Raw genomic sequence first — 13781 nt, 5'->3', positions numbered from 1 at the left:
GCATCTATACAAATCATTCACGGTGTGTCATTGACTCCAGTGGGAGCAAACAAAGCCACTAGGTGCAGAACGTAAACGTTTAATATTTGTATCATGATACTGATTAGAGACCTGAATCAAAGTTGGGATCTCGTTATGTTAGGCACTGTACAAACACACAGTAAAAACACAGTATTTTCCCAGAAGAGCTTATAGTCTAACTGGACAAGACTGACTAAGGAAACATTATTAACCCCATGTTACAAATGGGGAGCTGAGGACCCAAAGAAATTAGAGATGGAAAAGGGTAGTCTTTGGGTTATTCAGTTCATCCTCCTGTCTGTGCTGGATTGCATTTGGCAGTATATAAATATTAAATAATTCAGTATTTTTTTTTTTGGCAAACACATTAGTTGGGTCATTTTAACAAATTAGAATACTATGGAACATGGTTAGATACCCAGAATCTATTTCTCACTGGACTCTAACTCACGGGTTAATCCCAGAAAATGATGCTTATGCTGTGAAAAAATGTTTATGGTCCTTTCAAAGAATGAGTTGACACACTCGTCACAGGAGAAATACTAAAACAAGAAAATGATAATGGTATCTATACTCTTCTAATCATAACACTCTACTGTTATGGGTACCACTGTGAGATAATAAACTAGACTTCTACTGCACAATCTCATTTTTGTTTTAGGATGCATAACTCGTGTCACAGTCAATTCTCTCACAGCAGTGGCTGCAACTATGAAGACTACAGTTTAATTAGACCCCCGACTCCTCCCCCCCCGGCAAAATAACTCCAATAATAATTATTGTATTCCTGTTGTTTCAGACTTCACATCGTGTTCCAAAAAGTGAAAACATAAGAAAAAAAATCAACCTTCTGACACAGACATTTTATAGGCTAAGGCTACAGTGTGGATTAATACTTAGACAATGGAGCCTTTTGCATCAGGATTTTTGGTAGATAGCCTTACTTCTACTAAGTCTATGGTTAATGGATAATTGCCAACATTTTTAAAAACGTGCCTCAGTTTTGACAACTGTGTACAACTTTGGCCTGATCTTCAGAGTTGCTAAGCAATAAGAGTTCCAGCTGAATCCAATGGGAAGTTTGGATACTCAACCCTTCTGAAAAGTGAGCCTCAAGTTCTCTCAAACTGGACACCCAAAAACTGAGGCATCCCAAATCCCAAATTATAAACATTTTGTTCTATAGAACTATTTAAAAAAATCTTTTTATGACCAATTTTTCACATAATATTCCCAGTCCAAACCATTGGTCTTTTGATACACTGTGGAACAAAAGCATCACATATTGGGAAAAACTGAAAAATCACTTTTAGTTACTCCTTAGTCCAGTTTTGTTCCTTGTGAATAGCATGCAAAGAGATAATAGTGCAATTTATCTTCAGATCAGGTTGGCTTCCTTGAAGAAACGCCCACAGTCATTCGGATTTAATCTCTATAGAAAGTATCATAAACATTTCAAAATTCATTTGGAGTTACTTTGTCAATGAAGACTCAAAATGGAGGCACGGGAACATTAATCCACTTCAAGATACACCTTATTAAAATTGCTATAACATCAGCTTCCACTAAACCCATGGTTTTTCTAGAAGAACTTGAGGGCAAACAAATTAGATCTATGGGCTTTCTATGTGGTATTGATTTTGTGCAGAACTGCCACTGAAGTCAATGGAAATTTTGCCTGTGAATCAGCATAAGCCCGGTGTTCAAACAACATTAAGAATCAGACAAATCCACAAAAGTAAGGCAATTTGAAGTAAAGGCTTAATTCATATTGCTATGCCTAGATATTTTAGGGGTTTGAGAACATTGACTTGTCCTGTGTACCACTGGGAGCACAATCTTGTAGTTCTTCCACATGCAAAAGTCTCATGGATCAGAGTGGGAGTTTAGTAAACACACTATAAGATTTGGCACAGACATTCTCAATGTATCACAAAGCCAAACAGTGCAATTTAAAAGAGGAGGGAAAATTTAACTCAGACTTTAATAACAGTTGGCGTGTTTGTCAGGAGCCCAAGGTCTTATTTTTCTGTGTGCTGTTTGACAGTCATCAAGGCACCTTCTGCAGAAGTAGAGATATTTACCCCAATGTCTTGGCCAAATTCCAGTTTGGGTAATTAAAATGTTCATAACTAATTTACTCCTGTAGTTTCAAATGGATAAAATATTATTCTCTTTCTATCCTAAATGGCTATGAATGTTATTTTGTGCTGTATAGCAGTGGCTATGTTTCACCCCAGAGATGGATACATTTCAGCAGTGGAAAAAGTGATCCTTGTATATCCCATGGTTTGTGAATTTCAGACTAGTAAGGGCCAGATTCTCATACCCTTTCTTCTGTTGAATGTACCTGACTCTGAGAAGTCCTGTTCTCTGCAATGAGACTACTCAAGAATCAAGGCACCACTCAGTGTAAGTATATAAGAATCTAGCCCTAAATTTGTAAAATACTTTGCAAATTCTTCTAGACATAAGGTGCTATGCAAATATACTATACCTATTCAACTTGTTCACATTCACTACCTTCATAATCTAAACAAATATTAAAAATAGATTTTTAAAAATAAAATATTCTGTTAAGATAGCATGAGGTAAAGCTATATGTTCTTTTTTGACACTATATGCCATTATCATGCAAAACACTTGCACTTTCCATTGACTTTTACACAATGCCTAGAAATATGACATTTTCAGCAAAACATTGGTTATTAGACTATTAATATAATGCATTGAATACAATAAGCAATTATGCTAATTGCATGGATAATCACAGAAAACAAGAAGTGCAGAAAATGCCTTGGTTATTTGATTTAAGACTTCAAAAACTGCATAATTAGCAAGGGCTCTTGTTTATTTACAGAATCTGAAAGGAGCCTTTTATGCCTGACACACTCAATGCATATTTTAAACATTTTATACCAGTGTTCAAATTGTGTTTAGCAGGTAGGGGAAAACGAAGCATTTCTAAATAACTATAGCCCAGATCCTTCCCTGGAGACACCTATGCCACATGGGCCCTTTATGAACTGACTTTCTCTGGTCTGCTTAGGAGCAGGGTATCCCTGGATACTGCAAAAAATGATCCATGGAGTTGTGGCCCATATGTTGGGGAGAAAGCTAAGATGTGGGGCTATCACTTCAAGGGACATAGCATCCCACCCTTTGTCACCACAGGAATACAGTCAGGAATTGCCTCAACAACTAATTCATCTTCAAGCTGTTTTTGACAGAGAAATCTTAATAGGAGCCCGTTGGGCAAAAATTTAAAAGTGAGAACTTTTCTAAGGGAAATGTTTAGTCTCAAACTCTTTCCACAGGGAAAACTTTGCATGTCAGCAAGTTTAAACAAGGTGAATTGACTCCTGCAATCACCAGACTTCAGCACTTCAGAAAAAAAATAAAAAGCATGAGTAATACCCATAGAGCAAGTTAGACAAACACCTGACAGGGATGGCCTAAGGGGGATGTACTTCTTGAGGTATCTTTCAGCCATACATTTCTGTGGTTCTCCCCTCACTTTATGCTAATTCCTATTTCCCGAGAGCAAACTTTATGTCTGTAGGCCTTGGTCCACAATTCCCTCCCAGCTGATTCAGTCCATGTGACTCTTCAGTATCAGTTCTGGGACTCAGACACATTTGGTCCATGGAGTGCATCTAACAGAGGAAACAGTTATTTACTTGTACTGTACCTATTGTTCTTCAAGATGTAGGTGCAGGTGTGCATTCCATTCAGGTGTGCACAGACCCAGCACATCAAAGATGGAGAACTTTGCAGAGCAGTACTCATCAGGATGGTGCATGCACTTTCTGCCTCCTCATGGCCCACTCCCAAGACTATTTAGGAACAGCACCATCCTGAGCCCCCTCAGTTCCTTTACCCTGTAATTCATGTCTGGCGACTCCAACGCAGAGTGGACAGTTGGTGGTTTGTGGAATACATGTCTGCATCCATGTCTCAAACAACAACAGTTACAGTATGGGTTAGTAACCATTTCTTCTTCTTTGAGAGGTTACTAACTTCTTTAAAGGTTAATAACCATTTCATCTTCTTTGAGTGGTTGCAGATGACTATCCACTCACTTAACTCACAAGCAGTAATGGAAAGAGGTGGGGTTCAGAGTCTATTTAAATAGTGACTGCAGAACTGCTCTTCCAAAACTTGCATCTGGACCTAGAAGCAGTCATGATAGCATAATGCTTGATAGGGGAATGCATATGTCCAATAGGGGAACATCCCTGAGAAACACAACTGAAGCATCGAAGGCCCTTATCAAATGAGCCAGTAGCCTTTGTGGAAGTGTGGCCTTTGCTACACCATATGCTGTCATAGCGCAGAAAGTAATCCATCTGGAAGCTGTCTATGCTGAAATCATTTGACCCCTCATCTGATCCACATAGGAGTGATAAATGAAATGGTTTAGTTCTGTCCAGATAGAATACCAGGGATCATCTTACATCCAGTGTATGTAGGTTTGTTCATCTGAAGCAGAGTGTGAAAGACAGACATAGGTGGCAAACTGTCTGAAACTGTTCATGTGGGAGAAAGGCCCTTGAACTTGTAGAGTCTAGCAGTGCCCCCAATGAACTTGATTTTTTGTGTTGGAATTAATGTGGACTTTCTTTTGTTTAAAATCAGCCCCAGATGATAGAAGAGACATAGAGTGAACTGGATGTGGTAGAGGAACCATCTATCAAAAGGGGGGTCCTCTATATTCTATCAGACATCAGAAGCAAACCCAGAGTTCTGTAACCAAGAAGCCCTTGTAATTGTACAGCTAAGGCCATAATCCTAGCAGCAGCATCTGCCACACTGACTGCTGATTGCAGTGATATCGGCCATTAGTTGACCTTCTTCCAAGAATGGCTTAAAATCTTCCTTGGCATCTTTGGTCAACTTATCCATACATTTGGACATCAAGATCCAGTTTACAAAATCTTATTTAAATAAAACTACTCGCAGATTATCCATATGCATCTGCAATAACAATGTTGAATAAATCTTTCTCCCCACTAAATCTAATCTCTTGGCCTCCAGAGGCAGTCTAAAAGACTTCTGAGATTGGTACCTGGAATAGGATGGCGAAGTAGAAGACAACTCTAAGCCCGAGTATGAGGAACTCCCCAAATAGTTCGCAGGCAACTGATGTGCCAAACTTGTTAGGGACATCAAGTGCCCTGATCTGTCAGAGGTTCAGTGAGAAAGCCACCTTGATACCAACGATGGTACAGTAGTCAGTACTGAGAATACCAGTTGGGAAATAGAAGCGACACTAAAATTCGGTACCAGAAAGGCCATTACTACCTGAGCAGAAGTTGGTACCATATATGAAGAATAAGTCAGTACCAAAAGTGTGGAGGCTCAAGTTAGCATTATCACTGAGGCAAAGATGGTTTCAATACCAAAGAAGGATATCTTGGTGCCAATGACAGGACCAGATTCACCTCTTTGGTAAGCTTCTTAATCAGTACCATGGAAGATGCTGGCAACAGTTCATAGTCCAGAGCAACCAACCTTCACTGTCTCTGGGCTGCCAGGAACATAACCATAGCTGAGGACTCCTGTTTCAGAGGAGAGTCTGTGACAGAAAGGCAGAGTAAATCAGCTGCTGCCTGATAAGCCTATGGACCTGATATCATTGGTGCTGGAACAGACGTTGGAACTGCACTCAATGGATGGTGCTAGAGTCAAGGGCATAGTGCCCGTCTGTTCTCATCTCAGTACTGGGGAGCAGATAGATGATTATACTCTATCTTGGGCTTCCAAGGAATCTCGGTGATGCCAGCACTCCTCAGAAGAGGAGAAAGAATCTCTCTGAGCCCTGGAATGGCTCCAATCAATCTTGTGAGTTCTCTTCCTCTGAGGAACAGAGAAAGAACAATGGTCTCTTCTTCTCTGTGGAGAAGAATCCGAGTCTGGCAGTCAGTGCTGGTTTCAAAGTAGTCTGAGGGGCCAGGTAATCTGAGGTCCTGGAGACAAAGCGGGCCCCCTAGCTTGTTCCATGAGGTGTTCCTTCAGGTGTAAGTCTCTGGCAACTTGTGGTCTCTTTTCGAACGACCTGCACATAGAACACTTTTCTTTCATGTGCCCCTCTCCCAGACACAACCAACACCAAGTGTGGGGTTCACTATTCAGGATAGCCATCCCACACGAAGGACAGTGTTTAAAACCTGGTGAGGGCAGACTACCAGGCTAATTACTAAAGAACACTAATTAAGTGCTAAAACTAACTAACTAAAGGGTACTACTAACTAAACTAGTTATTTAAAAAGGCACACAGAGAAATTTCAGTATGGCACAGTAACCATGAGGGAAAACATACACAGGAAGCTCTGACTCAAGCCATCGATGGTGAGAAGGAGGGGTCAGGGTAGCATTGAGGGTGGCGCCACGATGAGGTGTAGGAAGCATGCACTGCCCTGGTGGGTACTACTATGCAAAGTTCTCAGGCTTCAGTTCTCTGGGATTGCACATACCTGAAAGGAATACACAGGTGACTACTCAAGGAAGAAGCAATCTCTGGTGCTCGAACACTTGACCTAGACTATTGCATGTAGGAAGGAATGCAGCTCTGAAGCTTTATGCTTGCTGTTGGAAGAGGTGGCCTGTGTCAAAAGTAGGTTTAACTCCTGTGAATCTATACTTCTTAGCAGCTGCAGTTCATGCTGTGCTTGAAAGTTCAAGAAGGGCCCACACCAAACAGACAGGGAATGGCCAAAAACTTCAGTTCCAGATGAGAACATTGCCGTATTTTGGGAAACCAGTGTTTTAGTCCAACCGTATATCTCACAAGAACACTTCATAAAGCTTTCAAACCATCCTGATTCTACCTTGGAATGCTTTGTGTTTCCTGTTAAAAGAAAATATACAGATGTAATAAAGTTTGCAATTAATATAATGGCTGAAATCCTGGCCCCATTGAAGTTCATGGGAAAACTTCCATTGATTTCAGTGGGCCCAGGATTTCACTTAATGTGTAATCCACCTACATACCACTGTTATTTCATTCCTTATGCTAAAGTTTGTGAATCATTTCGATTAAGTAAACATTTAAATGACCAACATGTTTTAGAGGAAGGATGGTCTTGTAGTTAAGGCACTGGATGAGGATTAAAGAGATCTAGGTTCATTTCCTTGCCTGGCCACAGACTTTCAATGTGAGTTTGGGGAAGTCACTTCATCTCTCTGTGCCTCAGTTCCCCATCTGTAAATGGGAATAATAATCCTTCCTTTCTTCTGTCTTGTCAGTTTAGGTTGCAAGCTCTCCTGGTATAGACTGTCTCTTACTATGTGTTTGTATAAAACCAAGCATAACTGAGCCCCACTGTTGGTTGGTGCCTCTGTACATTGTTGTAATAACCTACTGCAGGCTTTGACATGTTCTTGCTGCAGAATAAGAGATAATCAGACATTTTGAAGATATTCACGTATCCTGCTCTTTGTACATTTGCCTTCTGTAAAGTATTTCACTTCCAGAACAATGTTCCCTTTCATTTTTCTAAGGAAAGTAAACAATCAATTCTTAGAGAATCAGAAATATTCATTTTTAAAAACATCTTCCCTTGGGACAGGTGTCAATGTAGTCTGTATTCCAGGAGATTTTTCTACCTATTAAACCTGTATGTTTACATAAAAACCAGAAATATTTTTAATGCCTTTTTTTTCCTTTGGAGCATTCTTCCTTTGGGCTTTTTTCTCAGATTTATACATTCAAAGGATAATATTTATAAAATCACTGCTACTGCTGTCTGTAACATGGTCACAAGTAACCCATACCTGAGAACCGTTCAACGACATCAGTAAGCTTTTACTTCAAAGATTAGTTCCAGTCCTAGTTCTTGGGAGTTAAGGCTCTACACTATACAGAGTAACAAACAAATATCAGTATAATCTGAGTACCTAAAGAACAGTCAGCTTTGACGTCTTCACTTAGCCAAAACAGAGAGACATTTTTCAGTATTGCTAGGTTGACTGTATTATGGGGAAAACTCTACTAATGCTGTAGTCAAGGTTCTGTCAGTATTTATATTATAATTTTTTCCCCCTCCTATGGTTCTTCGCTTGGTGAAAATTGCTCTGGGATGAGACTTGTTATATCCAGTACACTACAAGTTCCCAGCTCAGGGAAAATGTTTTTCTTGTAATTTTTTGAAGATCAATTCTGCAGCTGGTTAGTGACTGAAGGACAAAAGACAGGCATTTTTACCATTTCCATTGATTTATTTTTGAAAACCTGTATTCAGTTTTAAATTAAAATGTGCAGAAACATGCATTGGGCCTTTTTGGCATTTTAACAACATAATTTAACATCTCTACATTTTATACAATTAAACAGATGCACTTTTGTATTTTTTCATAACATTAGTGATTACATGTTTGAGTTAGAGTCACAATAGCTCCATACTATGGATTATTGACGTGATACACTTTAACATCTCTTTTATAGTTACTGTAGGGTATGTTTAAGAGCCTGGTATGAATTGTTTCATACAATGAAGTTATGTTGTTTGAGCTGAAAATTGTGGATTAGACTCATTTAGGTAAGAGAAGTCTAAATTTGTGAGGAGGGGGTGGTAACTCGACACTTTAAAGCATTTTGGGAGAAGAGGAGGAGGGACTCCTCTTATCAATTGATTCCTGAAAGTAGCTCAAAGAATGAATATAATTCACATTTGCAGCTTCAGTCTGAGTCTTTACCAGCCCCACAGGGCCACTGGGGTTTAGCTGACTGCAGGACTCAAACTCCATCACATAGTACGACTGTACACCTTAACCTGGGTTTTATTTCATTTCCCCGGAAAGGTTCTTCCACCACAAACCATGCCTGGTTCTACAGGAAATGCTACAAGTTAGAGATCACAAGAAGTCCAAGCAGAGAAAGGGGGCCTAAGCCCTTCCTTTTAATGGTCTACTTCCTTAACAAGACCTAGCTGTCAGCCCCTACCTCCAGGGCAGTTCTGTTTCTTTCAAGGAAGTTTATTAACCTCTTCTCCACCTGCCTCAGGTACACACACACACCATTAAAGGCACACAGTGAAATCTGTCATATTCAGGGCCGGTGGCCAGGAATCTTGGCCTTGTAGTTTTGGGGCTGCTGGCAGCAAAGAAGCTAGGAAATAGGGGCACTACTCGAAGAAGAAACCCTATGTGTACTCCACTGTAGGTGTGTCTGCATTCCTACACTGCTGATCAGAAAACTTTGGTAGCAGTGTCCATTAGGCCTGCACATGCACTGTCTCTCCTCATGCTGCACCACAAAGCTAGCCAGCATGTGCGGGCTAACCATCCTCAGGTCCTTCTCAACCACCCCTGGCTAGAAACAAAGCCTTTAGCTGTCCATTAGTGGATCATTAACTCTCCTTTTCATTTGTTAATCTTTAGTTTTTAGAAACCTTTTAGCTTCCTTCTGACTTTTAATTGGCCGTGCTTTTTAAAAAAAGAGAGAAATGAAAAGAGAAAACAAAGAAAGAAAAGACACTGTTCTTGTGTTGACCCCTGGTTAGGGGAGTGGGACCCCCCTGGACAAGGGTATGCCTAACTCTCTGGGCTTCAAGAGAATGTTGTACTGACAGTGAGGCGATCCCAGTCACAGACAAGCACTCCCAGTGCATTTGCTGCCTCAGCGAGGGCCACGTCCAATGAAAGTGTTCCCTCTGCCAACAGCTCCGACTGAGATCCTGCAAGGAGGACAGAGAGCTCGGCCAGAAAATCATCTTTATGGAGGCGGCTCTCCGACCCCAGCCCTCCAGCAGGTGAAAGTCTTCCCTTCAACCTTTGACTTTGAAGGATAATGGGTCGAAAAAAAAGGTCTGGGGTCTCCTCTCACAGGTCAAAAAGGAGAGCAAGAAGTCCCCTCAGAGAGCTTAGGGATGGCCAAAAGGGATCACCATCTCACTCGGTATCCTTGGCACCATTTGCAACAAGACTGTCTGGCACTCACACCTCACAACAACCATTGGTATCCAGTACTGTTGATAGGCCCACTGATCCTTTGGGAGCAGGCACTGAATCTTCAGTACAGAAAGATAAGTGCAAATGCCCTAAGTCACTCCCGGTACACAAGCTGACGTTGGTATCACCAGCAACATCAGCCCATCCGGCACTGGAGAGATTAGTCTGGGCGAGGTCTTCACCTACCCCAGCACCACCACTGAACTGGGATGCTCGGTACTGGCAGAATGTGACCTGGCCATGCTGGAAACACCTGACTCTCCGCCCCTTGGAGATCACGGCACTGAGCCATGGCTGACCAAGGGGTATTTCTCCACAATCATGCCCTGCCCTTCAGTGTCAGGTGAGGGATCAGACTATGAGCTAGAAGGTGTTTCCAGTGCTCCAGTGCTGCGAATGTACCACCAGATGGTACCACTACTATCTTGGTATGGTCACCCAGGGGCACGTCCACCAGGCCCTATGCCTCTTCAGTGGCCATACTGGGATCCCTAGGTGGCACACCGACAGCCTGCATTGAGGGCACAGAGCATCGCCCGAGAGCCGCCTAGGCATGCTCTCTCAGCCACAGCATTGCGAGCCACAGAACCCCAAGAAATGGAGGAGCAGGAGGTGGACACAGAGGGGAGGTCACACCCAAGGCTATATCCTCTTCCTCGCTGGAAAAAGTGGTCATGCCATCACCACCTTCCATGGTGGACAACTTCTGCTTATTCCAAGAGCTGGAGAAGAGAATGGCAGACACCCTCTGCATACCACTGGAGGAGTTTAAAAATATGCACCACCAGCTCACCGATATCCTCCATGCTTCATCTACCTCCTAAATTGCCCTCCCAATCAATTAGACCCAGCTAAGATGGTGTGAAAAACCCAGGCTTCGGTGGCCCCCAACATGCAAGCAGGCAGGCAAAAAATATTTCTCCGCAAAGGAATCAGAGTTCCTATTTACCCTCCCACCACCCAATTTCATCATGGTGGACGCTGTGAACTCTCATGGCTGACAACACCCTATGACAGAGATTGGAAGTGCCTTGATCTCTTTGATAGGAAGGTGTACAACCTTACAGTTTCAAATCACAATTACTAGTCACTCATGGAGAAGTAGGACTACACAAACTACAACAAACAATACTTTATTGATAAACTGCCGGAGAGTTCCCAGGATTCCTTCAAGGCCATCATCCAGGAAGGGGGTGAAGCTCTTTGCCAAGAAGACCGATGCCTCTCTTTACTCTTTGAAGGATTCCAGGGCCACTCTCAGGTCACTGGGAATCTACACACTAGGACAAAAGAGACGCTTTAGCCCTCAATACCAACAGAGACCTTATTCATCCCAATTCCTGTCACAAAGACACTAAGCCCCAGAGGAAATAGAGAAAGTTCTCACAACAAAAGTCTTCAGTTTCCAGTCCTCGATCCAACCACCATCCCTTAAGCATCACTATTGATAAGCAGGTCAAGACACCGCAAAACCACTCCCTGCTAGTACCTGTGACCATGCCTCCATTTAGCCACTATTTGGCAGTGTTACAGTGTTTGGGAGCGCATAACATTGGACAGATGGGTCCTAGAGATCGTCAGATCTAGATTTCCATCCACTTCACCTCCCTACCCCCTCCACAACACCCTTCCCCGTCTCTTTTCAGAGACCGTTCTTACAAGATTCTACAACGGAAGGAGATAGATCAACTCCTGCAGTTAGGAACCATAGAACCAGTACCTCAACATCTACAAGGCAAGGGGTTTTACTTTGATTATTTCTCAATATCCAAAAGGAAGGGAGGTTAGAGACCCATCCTGGACCTCAGAGCTCTCAACTAGTTCGTCAAAGCTCAGAAATTCAAGATCTAAACCTAGTGCTGAAAGGACTGACTAGGCTCCACTTTGACCACCTGTTCACTAGCACACCTATCAATGAAAATAGTTTTTTTGATGGCAATTATCTCACCTAGAAGAATAGGGGAAATGCTGGCACATCCCCCATACACAATGTTCTTCCCAGACAAGGTTACACTCAAGCTGCATCCAACATTCATCCCTAAAGTGACCTCCTCATGTCACATGACTTAGTCTATTTACCTTCCCGCCTTCTACCCCAAACATCACCAAGACAACAGGGAGGCCATACTGCATACCATAGACATTAGGTGAGCCCTTGCATTCTACCTCAATAGAACAAAGGCTTTCAGAAGTTCCCTAGACTATTTGTCTTTATGGCAGAAAGGTCTAAGGACTCAGTGATACCGCCCAAAGACTCTCCAAGTGTGTCTCAAATTGCATCAGATACTGCTACCAAATTTGTAACTTGACCCCTCCGGACTCGATCCGTACTCATTCCACAAGATCTATCTCATATGTCACCTTCTTTAAGGATGTCCCCATCTCAGAGATGTGCAGAGTGGCAATATGGGTGTCAGTCCACACCTTTGCAGAACATTATGCGATCACTGGAACCTCTGCCTCTGATGCCATCTTTGGCTCCCGCGTACTATCATCTGTGACTAACCAAACTCCAAAGCCCCAGCCCTCCAAGAGCGGTACTGCTTGGGAGTCACATACAATGGAGCACCTATAGGGACACTCGAAGAAGAAAAAGAAGTTACTCACCTTGTGCAGTAATGATGGTTCTTCGAGATGTGTCCCAGTAGCACAGAATGCCAACTCACTGGCGTGGCGCCTCCTGCTGGTCGTCCGGGAATTAGCTTGATTCCAACCTCGGAGCGCCTCCTGTTGGCCGGTGTTTCCCTACCAGTACCTGCTTCCTGTAAATCTCCACCACTTGTAGCACTTCACGCCCTGCGTCCCTCCCAGACCCTGGTGCCCCTTATCTTGGGGTGCTGCCCAGAGCAGTGCCCCCACACTCTGGGTATCCCCTCCCAGAGGAACCCCAACCCCCTATACCCACCTTGCCTCAGTGGCTACTGCCATTCGTCATCTAGCCCCTTCTCTCAGGGGCAAACTGCAGTCTGTAATGGCCACTCATCATGGGCAAGGGGGTTGGACCTGCTGCCTTTCTAGCCCCAGGTGCCTCCTTGCAGCCCTAGTACCTCCCTTGACCTTTAGGGGAGCTCCTCAACTCCTCAGCTCTGCCTGTCCTTCCCCAGCCCTGCTCTGCCTCAGGTACCCTGCTTGCTCTCTCAGGCAGCCTGGTCCTCTCTGCTCCCCAGCTGGAGCAAGAGTCTCTCTCCCACTCTCTCAGCCTGCCCTTTTATCAGGGCCAGCTGTGCCCTAATTGGTCAGCCACACCTGTGTCTGACTACCCAAGCAGCCTCCCTTGGCTGCTTTTAACCCCTTTCTGACTGGAGCAGGGTGACCGCCCTGCTCCAATCCCCCTATGGGTGCTCCGCTACCTGCCCTCCTCCCTATTACTTTGGAGTTCTTGCTATGACTGTGTGGTAGAGAAGGAATTGAGGATGGTTAGTCCACCTGCTGGCTAGCCTCATGGCACAGCATGAGGAGAGACAGCGCATGTGTGGGCCCAACGGACACTGCTACCGACGTTCTCCGATCAGCAGCACAGGGATGCAGACACACCTACAGTGGAGCACCCATAGAGACACACATCTCAAAGAACCATCACTACTGCACAAGGTGAGTAACTTCTTATGAAGAAGCCCAAGTCTATCCCCAAAACGTTTACGTTGTCTCAAGTCAAAGATCCATGCTTGTAGCCCCTCAGGGATCGGTCACAAAGCCCTGGACCTCTGCAGGCTTTGATGTATACCTTGAGGCATTGACCTAGCAACAAAGCATACAGTGAAACAGAACTTCCTAACAGCAATTATTTTTGACTTTTTAGTTATAACACA

The sequence above is a fragment of the Chelonia mydas genome, chromosome 7 (genome assembly GCF_015237465.2).
Source record: "Chelonia mydas isolate rCheMyd1 chromosome 7, rCheMyd1.pri.v2, whole genome shotgun sequence".
NCBI lineage: Eukaryota > Metazoa > Chordata > Testudines > Cheloniidae > Chelonia > Chelonia mydas.
This window is presented reverse-complemented; position numbering follows the sequence as displayed.